The 17,546-nt window shown below is 39.1% G+C and overlaps 1 protein-coding gene across 4 annotated transcripts in view; it reads left to right on the forward strand.

Moving 5' to 3' along the window:
* Positions 1 to 17,546, forward strand: part of NOX4 (NADPH oxidase 4) — a 151,726-nt gene that overhangs the window by 6,507 nt on the left and 127,673 nt on the right. Inside the window, exon 1 of one of the 4 annotated variants that reach the window (XM_036324723.1) lies at positions 11,362 to 11,401. The exons of the other annotated variants lie outside the window; for them this stretch is intronic. The gene's annotated coding sequence lies outside the window, so the exon portion shown is untranslated. Of the gene's footprint in view, positions 1 to 11,361; positions 11,402 to 17,546 lie in introns of those variants that run through there. 4 annotated transcript variants of the gene reach the window in all.

Genomic DNA, 17,546 nt, shown 5'->3' on the forward strand with positions numbered 1-17,546 from the left:
AGTGATATGATTTAGTTTTAATGCTAATAATACTATTAATAGTACTAAATCATAATATTATAAATTATTTATAAGTAAAATATTAAAAGAATTTATAGAAATGTAAAGATGGAAGGAACTTAGTGAACATATAGCAGATGGTAGGATTGGAAACATTCTTTCCTTTGGTTGACCTCTGGCTGCCTCCCTGACCCTGATATCAGCTATCTGCTGAAATTTATAATTGGTACACATTTTATGGCAACTTGGTTACGATTGCTGGATGGAATTTCAGTTTGAGGTAGAATGCATTTCATTAAAAAAATATTTATTAATCTTCATAAAATCTTGGAGTCTTCAATATATAAACAAGGGAAATAATGGCTATTTCACAAGACTATCGTGAAACCTAAAGAAAATTAAAATAAATACATAATAATAATAGTTAGAGTCGACATTCATTAAAATGTTCTCATGGGCCAGACATGGTGTTAAATTTTTTATAGATTCAGTGTCAGTGCCTTATCTAATCTACATGGTAGGTGCTATTACATAAGAGGAAGCTAAAACATGGAAATTATAAATAACTTTCTAATGGATTACAATTCCTAGCATAAAGCCCATTATCTAATAAGAGTCCCCCAAATGCTGCTTTTCTTTTTCCTTTCTTCTCTCATCCTGTATAGCCGTATACAACAATTCTCTTAACATGTCTGTAGCCAGTGAAACGTGATGAAACTAACCCCCTTATCTCAGAGTGCTGTGCTGAGGATTAGAGGACTTAATGGATACAGACCTACTTTGAAGAACTGAAAGCATCACAGATGTTTTAAAAAAATGGTTGTTATCACATACTTTTCTGTTAATTCCTCTCAGATTTTAAGGCTCCAGCCATGGTACCATTATCAGAGCTCATCTAGGAGTCATAGACATTTTGGACAAAGGAACGAGATTTCATATTCATGACAGAAAAGCATTACATGGCTCTTAACATCCAGTATGCTTTACACTTACAGTGGTGACTACTTATGTGGGATCTGGAAGGCCTGTGGAATATTATAATTAATGATTTTGCAAAGGCATGAACTAAGAGTGAGACCTTAGTAGAAAGGTAAATTTCCTAGATGGGAGTGAGCTTACTTCACTTCTTAGTTTCCATGTCTTAATGTAACTTTGTAATGTGATAAGGTTAAGCCATGTGATGAAAAGTAGTTTCTGTTGCATTCTAATAATGGGACTAAAAAAAAGTAGATAGAGTAAGGAAAAGATGGACATTTCATGATCGCTAGAATTTGTTTACATTTTTAGAAATGGGAAAGTTGAATTTGACAATGACTCTTATCTATGGATAAATAAATCCAATACATATTCTACAGGGGGGAAATGCATACTTTTAAGGGTTTCATGGATTTGGAAACTGTTAAAGGTCTCTAGACACATCAAGAATATTAGCGATCTGATGTAGCTTGAGACAAGAAGAGATGAGAAATGTACACAAAGTGAAAGCATTTTATATATCAGGTTTTTGTTTGTTTGTTTTTTTTAAGTAGGTGCATTAACACCATTTAATTAATGAAATGATCTACGGTGAAAGCCTTTCTGACCATATTCCTTTTTCCTATGATAGGATTTTCAAACAGTTGATTTAAAAAATTGTAAGTAGTTTTCTTTAATGTAATCTGGAAAGCTCAGGTCCATTGGAGGATCTGAAGTGGCAGTGATCCAAACAAGCTTCTTTTTCCCCATGCTATAATTTTGATTTTCTTTTTTAACTTCCTGTCCCCCCAAATACACTCTCTTTTACATGCCTTCCAGTTAGCATCTTATCCTGAGTGAACCCCCCTCTCCTATGAGAACATGGATTTCAAGGTTCATGAGGGAACCCTAAAAGGAGACTGTTGCGGAACAAGAGAATAAGAACCACCTATTGAGAATACAGAAGAGATAGGATGATGACTGCTTTTACCTCCCACTGATTCTCCTTGGCCAAGTTTCATTAGATAAGTTACTTCTCTGAGCTTTGTTCATTCTCTTGGTTTGAAAAGCATGGGCTTTTCAAAAAGCACATTTATAAAGCCAACGAAAGTGAAGATACATTTTTCTTTTTCCTCCCCCCCCCCCCCCATAACTCGGAATATCTAAATGGAAAACCAAGCAGATATCATCAGTGGTCTATATTAATGGATTTCAATTGGAACACAATGACTCATATTAAACCACAGGAATGTAGAACTTCAGTATAAAAGTTCTACTTGACAAATGGCATTTGCTGTTTGGCATTGGTGGAATGACATTTGTTACCTATATGGAATTTTTCTGGGGGTTGGGCTTTGGCTCATTCTTTGTGGAACCCATCATTGAACTTTTCAACTATTTTGATCTTGTATATTTTTAAAAATGTAAAACAGCGAGAGAATGACTCAAATGAAAATCTTGGAAGAGTTTAGTGTCTTGGATCATAATGGGTCTACAAGACTTCCTTAGTTTTGGTTTGCCTGAAGAAAACATGTCTTAGATTGTACTGGTTTTAAAGCTTGAATGTGTCATCCTTAAAGAAGAAAATGAATTTTTTTAATTCACAGATTACAGATGTATAAAATTTAAATTGTTGAAAGTTTTGAATGACATTCATTCTAATTCTAGTTAAAACCCAGAGTCTAGTATTGCTTTTTCCTAAGCACGAAGCAACTATTAGCTTAAATTTCAAATATAGTAATACCTGTGAAAATTCAATGGTAACATAATGTACTGAAAAGAACATGGATTTTGTAAACAAATTGACTGAAGTTGAAATATCGACCTTAACTCTTAGCAACTATGCCTTTAAGTATTGAAACCTTCAAAGCCTTAGTTTTCTCAATTTTAAATTGAGAATTATATTATTAAATTGAACTATGTGAAAATTCCACTATTAAAAAATTTTGATTTACAAAAATGGCCATTTTGCATAGTTTCACCTAATTTCTCTCTGGTATGATTTTTTAAAAGGGGGGGATTAAATAGGATGAGGAAAAAATGAGTGTGAGCACCTAGAAAAGTGTTACTTTCCTCTTTAATTTTATTCATCATTTATTTAAAAAATATTTTTATTATTTTAAGAGAGGAAAGGAGAGGTAGGGAGAGAGAGAAAACACACACACAGCAATGATGAAAGAGAATCATTGATTGGCTGCCTCCTGCATGCCCCACACTGGGGGCTGAGCACACAACCTGGGCAGGTACCCTGACTGGGAAGCAAACCGCGACCTGGTTTATAGGTCTACCCTCAACCACTGAGCAACACTGGCCGGCTCCTTCTTTTTTTAAATTTTTATTTTTCAATTATAGTATACATTCATTCTTATTTTGTATTAGTTCCAGGTGTACAGTAATATTGTAATATTATTGACTGTATTTTGTAACTACCAATTTGTACTTCTTTTTTTTTTTCTATATATTTTATTGATTTTTTACAGAGAGGAAGGGAGAGAGATAGAGAGTTAGAAACATCGATCAGCTGCCTCCTGCACACCTCCCACTGGGGATATGCCCGCAACCCAGGTACATGCCCTTGGCCGGAATCGAACCCGGGACCTTTCAGTCCGCAGGCCGACGCTCTATCCACTGAGCCAAACTGGTTTCGGCCAATTTGTACTTCTTAACCCTTTCACCTCTTTCACCTATTCCCCCAAGTCCTCTCCCCTCTGGCAGCCATCAGTCTGTGATGGTTTAGTCTATGAATCTGAGGATATATGTTTAAATACTCTATGTTTATGAGTCTGTTTCAATTTTGTTTGCTCATTTATTTTGTTCTTTAAATTCCGCATTATAATTGAAATCATATGGCATTTGTCTTTCTCTGATTGACTTACTTCACTTAGCATAATACCCTCTCTAAGTCACAAATGGTAATATTTCATTTTTATTTATGGCCTAGTAATATTCAATTGCATGTATGCAGCACCACTTTTTTATCTACTTGTCAACTGATAGGCTTTTGGGTAACTTTGTAGCTTGGCTAATGTGAATCTCTGCAATAAGCAAAGGGGTGCATATATTCTTTTGAATTAGTTTTTGGGTTTCTTGGGATAAATACCCAAAGTGGAATCACTGGGTCATAAGGCAGTTCTATTTTTAACTTTTTGAGTAACCTCTATACTGTTTTCCATAGTAGCTGCACCAACAGTACATGAGGGTTTCTTATTCTCCACATCCTCCTCAACACTTGTTATTTGTGGATTTATTGATGATAGCCATTTTGATAGGTGATACAGGGTTTATGTCCAAAATTAATAAATAACTCCTACAGCTCAATTCCAAATTAACAAACAGTCCAATTTAAAAATGGGAAAATGGACCTAGCTGGTTTGGCTCAGTCGATAGAACGTTGGCCTCCAGACTGAAGGGTCCCAGGTGCGATTCCGGTAAAGGGCACATGTCCAGGTTGCGTGCTCGATCCCCAGTAGGGAGCGTGCAAGAGGCAGCTGATGAGTGATTCTCTCTCATCATTGATGTTTCTATCCTCCTTTCTTCTCTGAAATTAATAAAAAATATATTAAAAAAAATAAAAATGGGCAAAGGACCTGAATAGACTCTTTTCCAAAGAAGACATACAGATGACCAATGGACATATGAAGAGATGCTTACCGCCAATAATCATCAGAGAAATGAAAATTAAAGCAACAATGAGATGTCACCTCGCACCTGTAAGAATGGCTGTCATCAATAGTTTCCTTCTTTCTAATACAAAGTTGTAGTAAACAAATTTATGATATGATAGACTCATTTCAGAAAACATGGTTGAAGTTAAGACTGTTTTTATGTTGAAATCTATTTGTTAATGTTTGCTAATCACTAAAGGTTTCCAGTAACTAAGTTTATTTCTAACCTTGGAAAATTTCAAAAGATATTTTACCAATGACACTATGATGTTTTTGTTTTTCTAATTATAATTTCAAGAATATCTAAGCTCACAATTAATTGCTTTTCATTTTGCATTGGTTTTTAAATTTTAGCTCCAAATTTCTTGGCCTTTAAAAAATTTCTGTCAAGCAAACCAAAGATTTAGGTACACACGAGAAGACTAATTTCATAGGATACTAGAGGCCCATCATGCACTCTGGGGGAGGGGAGGCGTCCCTCAGCCCAGCCTGATCTCTTTCGCAGTCTGGGAGCCCTCGGGAATGTCCAATTGATGACTGATAGCTTAGGCTTAAGCCGCAGACGGACATCCTTAGCGCTGCCACGGAGGCGGGCTGCTGTGTTCGCCAGCCATCAGCCCGGCTTGTGGCTGAATGGCGCCTGTGGGAGCGTACTGACCACCAGGGGGAAGTTCCTGCATTGAGTGTCTGCCCCCTGGTGATCAGTGTGCGTCATAGCATTCGGTTGTTCTGCCGTTCGGATGATTTGCATATCACCCTTTTATTATATAGGATTAGCAGTGAATCCTCTTTGTAAGAACAAAAGATTTAAAAATACCTAGGTTTTTGATGTTAGGGATAGAGGATTTAAACATATAACCTCAGTTCATAGCACATTATCTTCATGGGTCAGTTCAAGTTTCCTGTTTTACTCTTTTCTTCATTCACTCACTCATTCATTCATTCATTCATTCATTATTTCTCACACTCCAGGCTCCAATTCCTTTCGCTCTACATTAGCAACCTTTCTAATAATGTGCTGACATGTATTCTTCTTTTGGTATTTTATGCATATGTTTCTTTCAATCCACAAGAATGATATTGTGCATAGAACTCACTTTGTTTCTTGCTTCTTTTCACCCAGTATTATGTTTTCAAAGTCTACAGATGTGTCTGTGTGTTTCTTTGGTCCTTTCCTTCTTATAGCCACCTCATATTCTATGGTTTGTATCTGCTACAGATAGCTATTCTTCGAGAAACTGAACATTTAGATGATCTCAAATTTCCTGCTACTTCAAATAGTGTCATGATAAGAAATATACTCATAGTGTAAGTATTATAAGGTAGTTTACTGGTTTTATAATATAAAAACTTTGCCTATCAGGTTTTATTTTTTAAAAAAATTTAATTAAATTTGTTGGGGTGACAATGGTTAATAAAATTATAGAGTTTTCAAGTGTACAAGTCTATGATACATCATCTGTATATTGCATTATGTGCTTGCCTCCCAAAGTCAAACCTCCTTATGTTACCATATATTTGACAACTTTTATACTTTAACTTCCCCCACCTTCCTTTTTCCTCTGGTAACCACTATACTGTTCTGTGTCTATGAGTTTTTGTTTTTCTGTATTGTTTGTTCATTTGTTGCTTTCAGTTTTATATTCCACATGAGTGAATTATATGGTTCTTGACTTTTTCTGTCTGAGTTATTTCACTTAGCATGATATACTCAATATCCATCCAAGTTGTTGCAAATGACAATATTTCATCCTTTTTTTATGACTGAGTAGTATTCCATTGTATATATGTACCACACCTTCTTAATCCAATCATCTACTGAAAGACTTTGATAGTTTCTATGTGTTGGCCACCATGAATAATGCTGCAATAAACATAGTGAATTTATGTTTAAATGTTTTCAAATTTTTGGGTGGATACCCAGAAGAGGGGTTACTGGGTTATATGGTAAATCTGTTCTTAATTTTTTGAGGAACCTCTATCCTGTTTTCCATAGTGGCTGCACCAGCTTACATTCCCACCAGCAGTGAACAAGGGTTCTTTTTTTTTCCACCACCTCTCCAACATTTATTTGTCTTGGTGATAATAGCCATTCTAACAGGCATGAGGTATCTCATTGTAATTTTGATTGCATTTCCCTAACAGCTAGTGAAGTTGATTATCTTTTCATATATCTTTTGGCTGTCTGTATGTCTTATTGGGAGGAATATTTGTTTAGGTCCTCTGCCCATTTTTTTTTGTTGGATTGTTTATATGTTTGATATTCAGTTGTTTGAGTTCTTCATATATTTTGGATATTAACACCTTATCAGTGGTTGTGTTTGCAAATTTATTCCATTTAATTGGTTGCATTTTTGTTTTGTTGGTGGTTTGTTTTGCTGTGCAGAAGCTTTTTAGCTTGATATAGTTCCATTAGTTTATTTTGCTTTTAATTCTCTTTATGATCAAATTCATAAAATCCCCTCTCAGACCAAGGTCCATAGTTTAGTACCTCTGTTCTATTCTATGTAATTTATTGTTTTAGGTCTTATATTTAGGTCTTTTATTCATTTTGAGTTGATTTTTGTGTATGGTGATAAGTAGTCTAGTTTCATTCGTTTGCATATGACTTTCCACTGTTTCCCAGCACCATTTATTGAAGAGTCTTTCTTTTCTCCATTGTATGTTTTTGGCTCCTGTGTCAAAAATTATTTGCCGATATACATGTGCATTTATTTCTGGGCTCTCAATTCTATGTCATTGGTCTGCGTGTCTGTTTTTCTGCCAATATCATGCATTTGGATTATCGTGTCTTTGTAGTAAAATTTGAAGTCAGGGAATGTGATATCTTTAGCTTTTGGTTTTTCCTCCCTTAGGATTGCTTTGGCTATTCAGGGTCTTTTTTGGTTCCATACAAATCATTAAAAAATACCATGAAAATTTTTATAGGGATTGCATTAAACCTATATATTGCTTTGGGTAATATGGCCATTATTATGATGATGATGATTTCAAATATACTAACCCATTGATTTTATTTATTGTGTACTTTTATTATCTGTCCAGTTAGTTCTTTATGCTTAATTGATAAAATACATTACACTTCAAAAAACATGCTTTTGAATACTGAATACTGATGATACAGTCAAAAAGTTAGAAAATTTCCTTTACTTCTAAGAAGCAACCATTTGTATCCATATAATCTATGTCATTGTCTACATCTATATCTCTGTCTGCATTTTTGGTACACATATATACATGCATATTGTTAATTCAGTAATATCTCACACATTTTATTATTAATTTTTCTTATGCAAGCTTAACTTATTTTTAATAGCTACATAGTAGCCCATAATTATGTGTACCATAAGTTGTTCTACATCTTTCTACCACTGGCCATTTTAGTCCTATTCTTTTTGGTTTTGTATTATCGATCATACTGTACTGAGTATCCTTGTAGAAATTTACATGGGCATTTTAATTAGTAGGTCTGTATGTTATTTTATTTTGAAAAGAAAGGCCATGGTGTGATACTTTGGCTTTATTCAATGTTAGTTATTTTTAAGAAAAAAAATAATTTGATTTACAGTTCCTCTATTATACTAATACTAGAGGCCTGATGCATGAAATTTTGTGCACTGGGCGGCGGGGGGCGGGGGGGGGGGGAGGGGGTTTGTCCCTCAGTCTGGCCTGTGCCCTCTTGCAGTCTGGGATCCCTCTCGCAGTCTGGGGCTGTCACAGTCCAGGACCCCTCACTCTTTACTGCCCTCCTGCAGTGGAGGTAGGTGGGAAAGGCTCCTGCCACCACCGTTGTGCTCGCCAGCCATGAGCCAGGCTTCTGGCTGAGCAGTGCTCTGCCTGTGGGAGCGCACTGACCACCAGGGGGGAGCTCCTGCGTTGAGCATCTGCCCCCTGGTGGTCAGTGCACGTCATAGGGACCAGTCGTTCTGCTGTTCAGTTGATTTGCATATTAGGGTTTTATGATATAGGATATCATCTTACATTTGATTTACTGTATTGTTTTATCAGGAGTGGAACTAGTATGAGCCATTGCATGTTGATCAATTAAACTCTGAAGTGTTTGTCAGAAGAGTCTAATGCTTAAATTCAGTTCCCCTCCCCCTCCTTATCTGTAGTTTTGCTTTCCACAATTTCAGTTAACCATGGTCAACTTAGGTCTGAAACTATCAAATGGAGAATTCCAGAAATAAACATTCATAAAGTTTAAATTGTGCACTCTCCTGAGAAACATGATAAAATCTCTGTTCTGCTGTGTCTTGCTTGGTATGTTAATCATCCCTTTGTTCAGAGAATGCACATAGTATACGCTTCCTGCCTGCCAGGCACTTAGTAGCTCTCTAGTCTAGGTTATCAGATCAACTGTTCTGTTACTGCAGTGCTTGTCGTCACACAACCCTATTTTAGTTAACAATGCCCCATTCTCATAATTTTTATTACAGTATATTGTTACAGTTATCCTGTTTTATTCTTCGTTATTGTTGTTAAGCTCTTACTATACCTACTTTATAAGTTAAACTTTATCATAAGTATGTGCATACAGTTGTCCCCTGGTATCTGTGGGGGTTTAGTTCAGGACCACTGAGGATACCAAAATCTGCAGATGCTCAAGTCTCTTGGCTAGCCCTTCATGTTTGTGGATGCAAAACCCACAGGTACAGAGGGCCAAACTGTATGGGGAAAAACATGGTATACTGGTACATAGGGTTTGGTACTATCTGCAGACTTAGGCATCCACAGAGGGTGTTGGAATGTATCTCCTGTGGATAACAAGGGACTATGGTATGTGTGCATCACGAAGTTTAGGTAAATTGTCTGTACCTAATGATCCATTCAGTCATTTGGAATGAATTACAGGTTATTATGTCATGAAGAGACATTCATGAACTTTTAGATATACCCCAAGAGCTGAATTGGTAGTTTATTTTGGGATTTTTTAAAAAAGTAAATAATTACTCCAGTTATTATTAACTGCTTTTGGTTGCTCATGACATGTTGTTCATTACTGGTTTTATATTAAATCTTTTGAAATAGGCCTTCATTGAAATGTCAGTTTTTAATTCTTTTTTTAAAAATATATTTTCTTGATTTTTTACAGAGAGGAAAGGAGAGGGATAGAGAGTTAGAAACATCGATGAGAGAGAAACATTGATCAGCTGCCTCCTGCGCACTCCTTACTGGGGATGTGCCCACAACCAAGGTACATGCACTTGACTGGAATCGAACCTGGGCCCCTTCAGTCCCCAGGCCGATGCTCTATCCACTGAGCCAAACTGGTTAGGGCAGTTTTTAATTCCTAAGTGCAATCTTGTTCTCATGGAATGTCCATTATATTCTAAATTATTCAAATGGGTGTTGCTTAGTTTCATAGAGTAAATCCCATTCTCCAGAATGGTGGGAGGTAGGGAAGTGGAGGCAGAGTTGCTATCCTGGGTAATATGGTATGATGAGGAGTGCAGGTCTCGAGCTCTGATCCTAGATATGAGCTAGATAGATCTCTAGATAGTCATCACTTTTAGTTCTGATTCTTTTTTTCCCTTAGTTTTCAAAATGAGGACATTGAAGGATCATTTCATAGGCTCATTCATTTATTCACCTTTCATATGTTTTTGAATACCTAGCAGCTATTAGAACTTTCTTTGAATTCTTTAGATACAGTTGAGTGGAATAAAGTTCAGCTTCCAGAGCTATAACTATAGCATCACCCTCTGGAGCTGAGGATGGAAACAGTCCTTGAAAAGAATGATATGTAGGAAGCTATGTCAGAAGAGCAATTAAATTCTGGAACTAGGTCTGGTTTGTGGATGACCGGGGACCAGGGTGATGATAATAGCTTCAGTTGATTTGTTACTATATGCCAGGCATGCACTAAATACCATATAAGTTCATCCTATCTAATAAGGAGGGAATATGCTAATTGACTGCTCCACCCTCAAAGATGGCAGTGCCCACAGCTAATAAGGAGGGAATATGCTAATTGCCACGCCCTCAAAGATGGCGGCACCCACAGCCACAGGAGGGCAGCACCTAGTCCCCTCGGCTCCCCAGCCACCCAGGGCTGGCCTGAGATGCAGGCAAGCCTTGGATGGCAGCTGCCCAGCCGCCCAGGGCCACCCGAGGCTCAGGTAACCAGGGTCGACTGAGGCTTGCGCTCCTGGCAGGGGCAGCAGCAGAGGTGTGATGGAGGTGTCGCTTTCCCCTGATCGCTAGGTTGCCTCCTGCTCCTGAGAGCTCCCAGATTGTGTGAGAGGGCAGGCTGGGCTGAGGGAACCCCCCTCCAGTGCATGAATTTTCATGCACCGGGCCTCTAGTCCTATATAATAAAAGCCTAATATGCAAATCAATCGAATGGTGGAACGACTGGTTGCTATGATGTGCACTGACCACCTGGAGGAAGGCGCTCAATGCAGGAGCTCCCCGCAGGCCCCGACCAGTGAGCAGGTGGCACCAGGCCAGCCAAGGCAGGTGCCAGCAGGGGCACCTTGATCACCCTGCAGAGGGAGGCAACTGGTGGCAATGGCAGAGGGTGGGGCCAGTGAGTGCGTGGCACCAGGCCAGCCAAGGCGGTGCCAGTGGGGGATCCCCCAAGTCACCCCACCAGTCACCCCACAGATCAGCCCTGATCGCCAGCCAGGTTTGGGACCCTAACTGTACACAAATTTTGTGCACCGGGCCTCTAGTTTAATATAAAAAACTTTGGTGTGGATGCAGTGTCATTTTTTTTTTTTATAGATGAGGAAAATGACAGGGTAAGAAGTTCACCTAAGGCCACATAGTTAGTAAAGGTGAGTCAAACTCAAATTTGTCTGATATCAAAATATAAACAGTGATTGCTAATTTGGGTTGTACCTCTAGAGGGCCCTGCTACAGATCTCAGGAATCAGAATTTCAGGAAGTATGTTTATCTTTACACAATCCATCAAGTGATTTCAGTGTACAGTCAGATTAGGGAAATCTTGCATAAAGATTTACCTAAAATGATAGGGAAAGGTGCTTGTTGGATAAAAGTATAAGCAGCTGAATGAGCAAGAAAGTATTGTGGTTTGGAAAGAACCCCAAACAAGGTGTCTGCATTCACATCTCTGTTCAAGGGAGTGAAGTGCTGTTAGGGAAATGACAGAGAGCATGGAGGGAGTCCTGGTTTCCAGCCCTTGCTTCTTTATAAACTAGGGGTGTAAGTGGAGGCAAAAAGAAGGTTGGACTGGTGACTTGTAAGTCCTCATGAAAGAGCCACAGTTCTGTGATTATAAAATAGGAAAGGATTAGGTATTGTGTAGGCTTCATTTGGATTGAATAAAGATATTTTCTTGGGGGAAAAAGAGTCTAAAAAATTGACCTTAATGAGTACAAATTTACATAATTTTAGACTAACATGAAATACCAAATAAGAATATAAAAATATTTTATAAATGAATCTCTATGGTAATTTTTATCGTTATTTTTTTCCCTGGAAGTGATTGTTGATGTTCCAAGAGATAGCTAGAAAAATGACTAATTATTAAAGCTTACTATTAATACTCCTCTCGCCTTTTCAGACCCCTTTAAATAATAGTTATGTATAGGTATTTACATGTAGAATGTCATTTTATATTTTCCCCAATTGTTGCAAAAATGCCCAGTTGAAAGAAAAATGTTTACTTAAAAGTTAATTTTACCAGAAAAGGTACTTTGCAAGTTCTCTCTAGAGTAGACTATCTCAGTAGGATTTTGTTACATTTTTATAGCTTTGTCAAGAACTTGGATGAGAATGTAGAAAATGTGATTGTAAAACTTTCAGCTAAGGCAAATTAATAAGGAAATACATCAGAATATAGGATTCATAACAAATCCTATATAATAAAAGGGTAATATGCAAATTGACCAAACAGTGGAACAACCAGTCACTATGATGTGCACTGACCACCAGGGGGCAGGCGCTCAACGCAGGAGCTTCCCCTTGGTGGTCAGTGCATTTCCACAGGGGGAGTGCTGCTCAGCCAGTAGCTGGGCTCATGGTGACAGGAGCCTCTCCCATCTCTATGGTAGCACTAAAGATGTCTGAATTCCAGCTTAGGCCCGCTCCCCATGGGGACATCCCACAAGGGCTCCTGGACTGTGAGAGGGCACAGGCTGGGCTGAGGAACCCCCGACCTCAGTGCACAAATGTCATGCACCAGGCCTCTAGTATATAATAATAAAAGGGTAATATGCTAATTAGACCAGATGTCCTTCCAGATGTCCTTCCTGGACGAAGTGGGGGCCAAAGAGAAGCTGCCTGGGTCCCGGGTGCCTGTTGGCAGCCAGAGGAGGGAGGCCCGGGTTCCAGGTGCCAGAGGGAAGCTGGTGCTGGCAGCCCAGGGAAGGAAAGCCAACTCTTGCACGAATTTTCATGCATCGGGCTTCTAGTCCTATCTAATAAAAGACAAAAAGGGTAATTGACCATACCTTCACTATGCTTCCCATTGGCTAATCAGTGAGATATGCAAATTAACCACCAACAAAGATGGTGGCTGGCAGCCACGCAGCTGAAGCAAGCAGGAGGCTTGGTTGCTCCAGTGATGGAGGAAGCCAAGGTTCCCCGCCTGCCGTGGCCTGCTCTAAACTCCAAAAGCAACAAAGTTTCAATTATAGAAGCTAAACAAACCCCAGATACCTGCTTTCAGCCAGCCATAGCCATGGAGCCGGCTCTTAGCTCCAGTGACAGCAACAAAGTGTCAATTATAGAAGGTAAACAAACCCCAGATACCTGCTTTCAGCAGGCCATGGCCATGGAGCTGGCTCTTAGCTCCAGTGACAGCAACAAAGTTTCAATTATAGAAGGTAAATAAATCCCAGAATAAAAAAAGAAAAAGTAAAAAAGGAGAGGCTGGGAGCTTCAGTTGCAGGCCAGCCTGAAAATGGCCCTCTCAGCCCCTCACCCAGACTGGCCAGGCACCCCAGTGGGGACCCCCACCCTAAAGGGGGTGTGGCCAGCCTGAAAACAGCCATCAGCCCCTCATACAGGCTGGTCAGGCACCCCAGTGGGGACCCTCACCCTAAAGAGGGTGTGACCAGCTGCAAACAGCCATCAGCCCCTTACCCAGGCTGGCCAGGAACCCAAGCGGGACCCCCACCCTGATCCAGGACACCCTTCAGGGCAAACCAGCCGGCCCCCACTGGTGCACCTATATAGGCCTCTAGTCTATATTGTAAAAGGGTTATATGCAAACTGACCCTAACAGCAGAAAGACTGGGAATGACTGGTCACTATGACACACACTGACCACCAGGGGGCAGACGCTCAATGTAGGAGCTGCCCTCTGGTGGTCAGTGCTCCCCTGCATGGGGGAGCTCTGCTCAGCCACAAGCCAAGCTGATGGCTGCCAGTACAGCAGTGGTGATGGGAACCTCTCCTGCCTCCTCAGCAGCGCTAAGGATGTCTGACTGCAGCTTAGGTCTGCTCCCCGCTGGCAAGTGGACATCCCCCGAGGGCTGCCGGGCTGCCAGAAGGATGTCTGATTGCCAGCTTCGTCCCAATCCCCCGGGCATCAGGCCTAAGCCAGCAGGTGGTCATCCCCCGAGGGGTACCAGACCGCGAGAGGGGACAGGCCGGCCTGAGGGACCCCCCCCCCCCCAGTGCACAAAAATTTGTGCACTGGGCCTCTAGTATAATATAATGGGCTAAAGCTCATAAGTTCTTGCATTTATATGTGCTCTCTCACACCTCCATTTTTTCCCTATAGGATAGAGGGGGTTATTGCTTAGTAATATTTCATGCAAGAAAATCTATATGTTGCAAACTCAAGATGACCCATTATGTGACATAGTTACCCCAGACTGAATAAGCAGACCATGTCCTTAGTGAGCGAAATGATGATCTTCAGTGCTGCTGTGTACATTTAGTCTGTGTCTTGGGCAAGGACACTGAGATGATAAGGGAGTCTTAAAAATGTATGAAGAATTTTATAGGCACCCAGTTTGTTTACCATAAGGAAAACAAAATTGGACTAGGAAATCATTCCACTTTTCTCTTCCATGTTTGAATGTCTGTCTTGGGAATATCTAGAGTAACCTAGTGGATGGAAGTTACAGGGACAGATTTCCTCTAAGTGTAGGAAAACGAAAGAGAAGATTTGACGATGGGATAAGCTGCTGTCTATGGGAAAATGCAACCTTCGGTCAGGGTTGTGGGTAGACACTGGGTGGATAGTAGGATGTGGGTTAGGCTGTTTTTTTTGTTTGTTTTGTTTTGTTGTGTTTTTTTTTTTTGTGTGTGTGTGTGTGTGTGTGTGTGTGTCTGTGTGTGTTTTCCTCCAACTTTAGAAGTATATTTTAGTGAATTAGCAAAAATAAATTTAGTAAAATATTTAGTCAAAACTGAACCTCCCCCTTTTTTTATATCAGACTTAGCGATATAATTGCCATAAAACGTAGTCCTGTCTCAAACAAAATTTTGCTTTTGTGGTGATTACACAAGGTAATATAATTGCCAAAATTACTTACTTCCAATTGGTTCTTCACACTTCATTCAGAGTAATCATTACCAAATACTAGTCTCTTCATACCACCTCCCTGCTTAAGACACAGTCACTCTGCATTCATTGTAGGACAAGAGTACCCATTCTTAACATGGCCCACAAAGTCCAGCAAGGTCTACTGCTACCTGCTTCTCCAGTTTTATATTGTATCGCCCTCCATTTCCAGTTCAACCATGTTGGCCTTCTAGTAATTTCTCAAGCGCACACCCTGCTCCCATTTGCCACACATCAGTTCTCGTGCTGTTATTTTTCTGCATGGATGGCCTTCTTATTCCTAGATGACGCCTGCTGTCACCCTCCAGGCCTCGGTTCATTTTTAACTTAAGCACGGAAGTGTTTCTAACCTTCCTGCCGAGATCTCATGTCCTGTCACACATGCTCATACTCTATATTTCTCATTCACAGCATTGACCACTGTTACAATTTACATTTGATTATGTAACTATGTGATTCAGTGTCTGCTTTTCCTGCTAAAATATAAGCATCTGAAGGCAAAAGGCATTTTCTGTTCGTAGTTCACTGTTGAACCCCTGGTGCCTTGCAATATGTGCAAATCACACTAATATGTGTTGAGTGAGTAGTGTAAGCAGAACACTTCCTATAAAGTACTGAAGAGAACATTTAGAGAAAGAATGGGATATGGTGACCCTCAGGCGATACATTCATTTTATATAGTGCTTGCATTTTTAAAGACTTTTTTCACCAAAGCCCTAAGAGCTAAGTATATTACATTATATTAACTTTACAGGTAAAGACATTTTATCTTTGTCAACTTTACAAATTAGGGTAGTTAACCAGATCAAGACTCATAGTTATTAAGTGACAGATTTAAGATAAGAAACCAGGAGTTTGAGATTTTTAGGAAAATAACCAACCACTTGATATACCCAGGTGTTATATTCATCACTTGCTTCAAATGGCATAGTGTCTTACAATTTTTTTTATAGGACTGTCTTAGTTTGGGCTGCTATAACAAAATACCATAGACTGAGTAGCTTACACAACAAACATTAATTTTTCACGGTTCTGGAGGCTGGGGAGTTCAAGATCAAGGTACCAGCAGATTCACTGTCGGGTGAGGGATCTCTTCTTGGCTTGCTGTGTCTTCCCATGGAGAAGAGGGAGGAGAGCTCTGGTCTCTTTTTCCTCTTTAAGGTCACTAATCATAACCTGGGTTCTACCTTCATGATCTTATCTAATCCTCACTACCTCCCAAAGGCTCTACCGCCAAATGCCATTGCATTAGGTTTCCACATGTGAATTTTGGGACACAAACATTCCGTCTATAGCAAGAACTAAGCTATGTTTTATTAATATCTATCTAAATCATTCTTATAGTTTTAAAAATTACATATGGTATTCTCCATTATATTTTAGAGTCCTTGACAGGTAGGATTTTAAATGTGAAAGTAACACTGCCATCTAGTGACAACTAACCTGAATGAAATTTTAGACTAGCTGGTTATGGTCCCAAGGAATGGTGAAGCAAGTTATTCCCATGAGTGGGAAGGGCACATAAGTTAGGCAGTCACTTCTTTTCAGAAACCATTTGAGGCATTTTATTCTTAAGGAGTCATGAATGAATAATAAACAAAGCAGATGCGCTGGTTTGTAGAATGTTACCCAGGCAGTAAGCCGGCGATTGTGCCACTTGACTTTGATCTGTCTCCATTTTTCTCACTTTCGCCACAGCTTCTGAATGAGGGAATCTGTACTCTGATAACCTAACAAAGTGTTTTCATCTTAGTTTAAAGAGCTAAGCACATTCAAGAACAAACAGATGAGGAAATGAGTCCTGGGTAAAATTTCTGGTTAGATCTTGCAGCATCTAAAGGAAGAAGGGAATGCCAAAATAAACTCCATCTATCCCAAGGGGACACTTAGAGCCACTTTGAATTAAATTGCTGAGTGATTTAATGTAAACAACATAATAAAACACTCCAGACACACACAAAAAGTTAGAAAATGAAGTATAAGAATTTTCTTTAACGCATTGAACCACAAAGGAAATTTGGATAACTTATTTGTATCTCTTAAGTCCTAAATTTAATATGGTAGATTTTTAACTGACATATTTTAAATGAATTATTGTCCTGCTAAGTTAATATTGCCGGCAAAAATATTATCTAAAATCCTTTGAGCTAAAAATTTTTTATGTACAGAAGCCAGGTCAAAAGAGATAAAAATTATTCTATTTCTCTGGAGGCCTAAGTAACAAAAACTCATCACTTTCAAAGGATAATGATATTTCTGATTGAGGTGAGAAAATTATATTTAACATTTTTTAAGATAGTCTGTAGAGGATTATTCTATTTTTCCAGTTACTGGTACATGTAATGAACAGTCTCCCTAAGGTGTCCTGACTTATGCTATAGAAATAGCCTAACTGGAAATATTAAATTTTTTATATAAGTCAATGAAAATTATTGCTTTT

This window comes from Myotis myotis, unplaced genomic scaffold (assembly GCF_014108235.1).
Source record: "Myotis myotis isolate mMyoMyo1 unplaced genomic scaffold, mMyoMyo1.p scaffold_m19_p_10, whole genome shotgun sequence".
NCBI classification, from domain to species: domain Eukaryota; kingdom Metazoa; phylum Chordata; class Mammalia; order Chiroptera; family Vespertilionidae; genus Myotis; species Myotis myotis.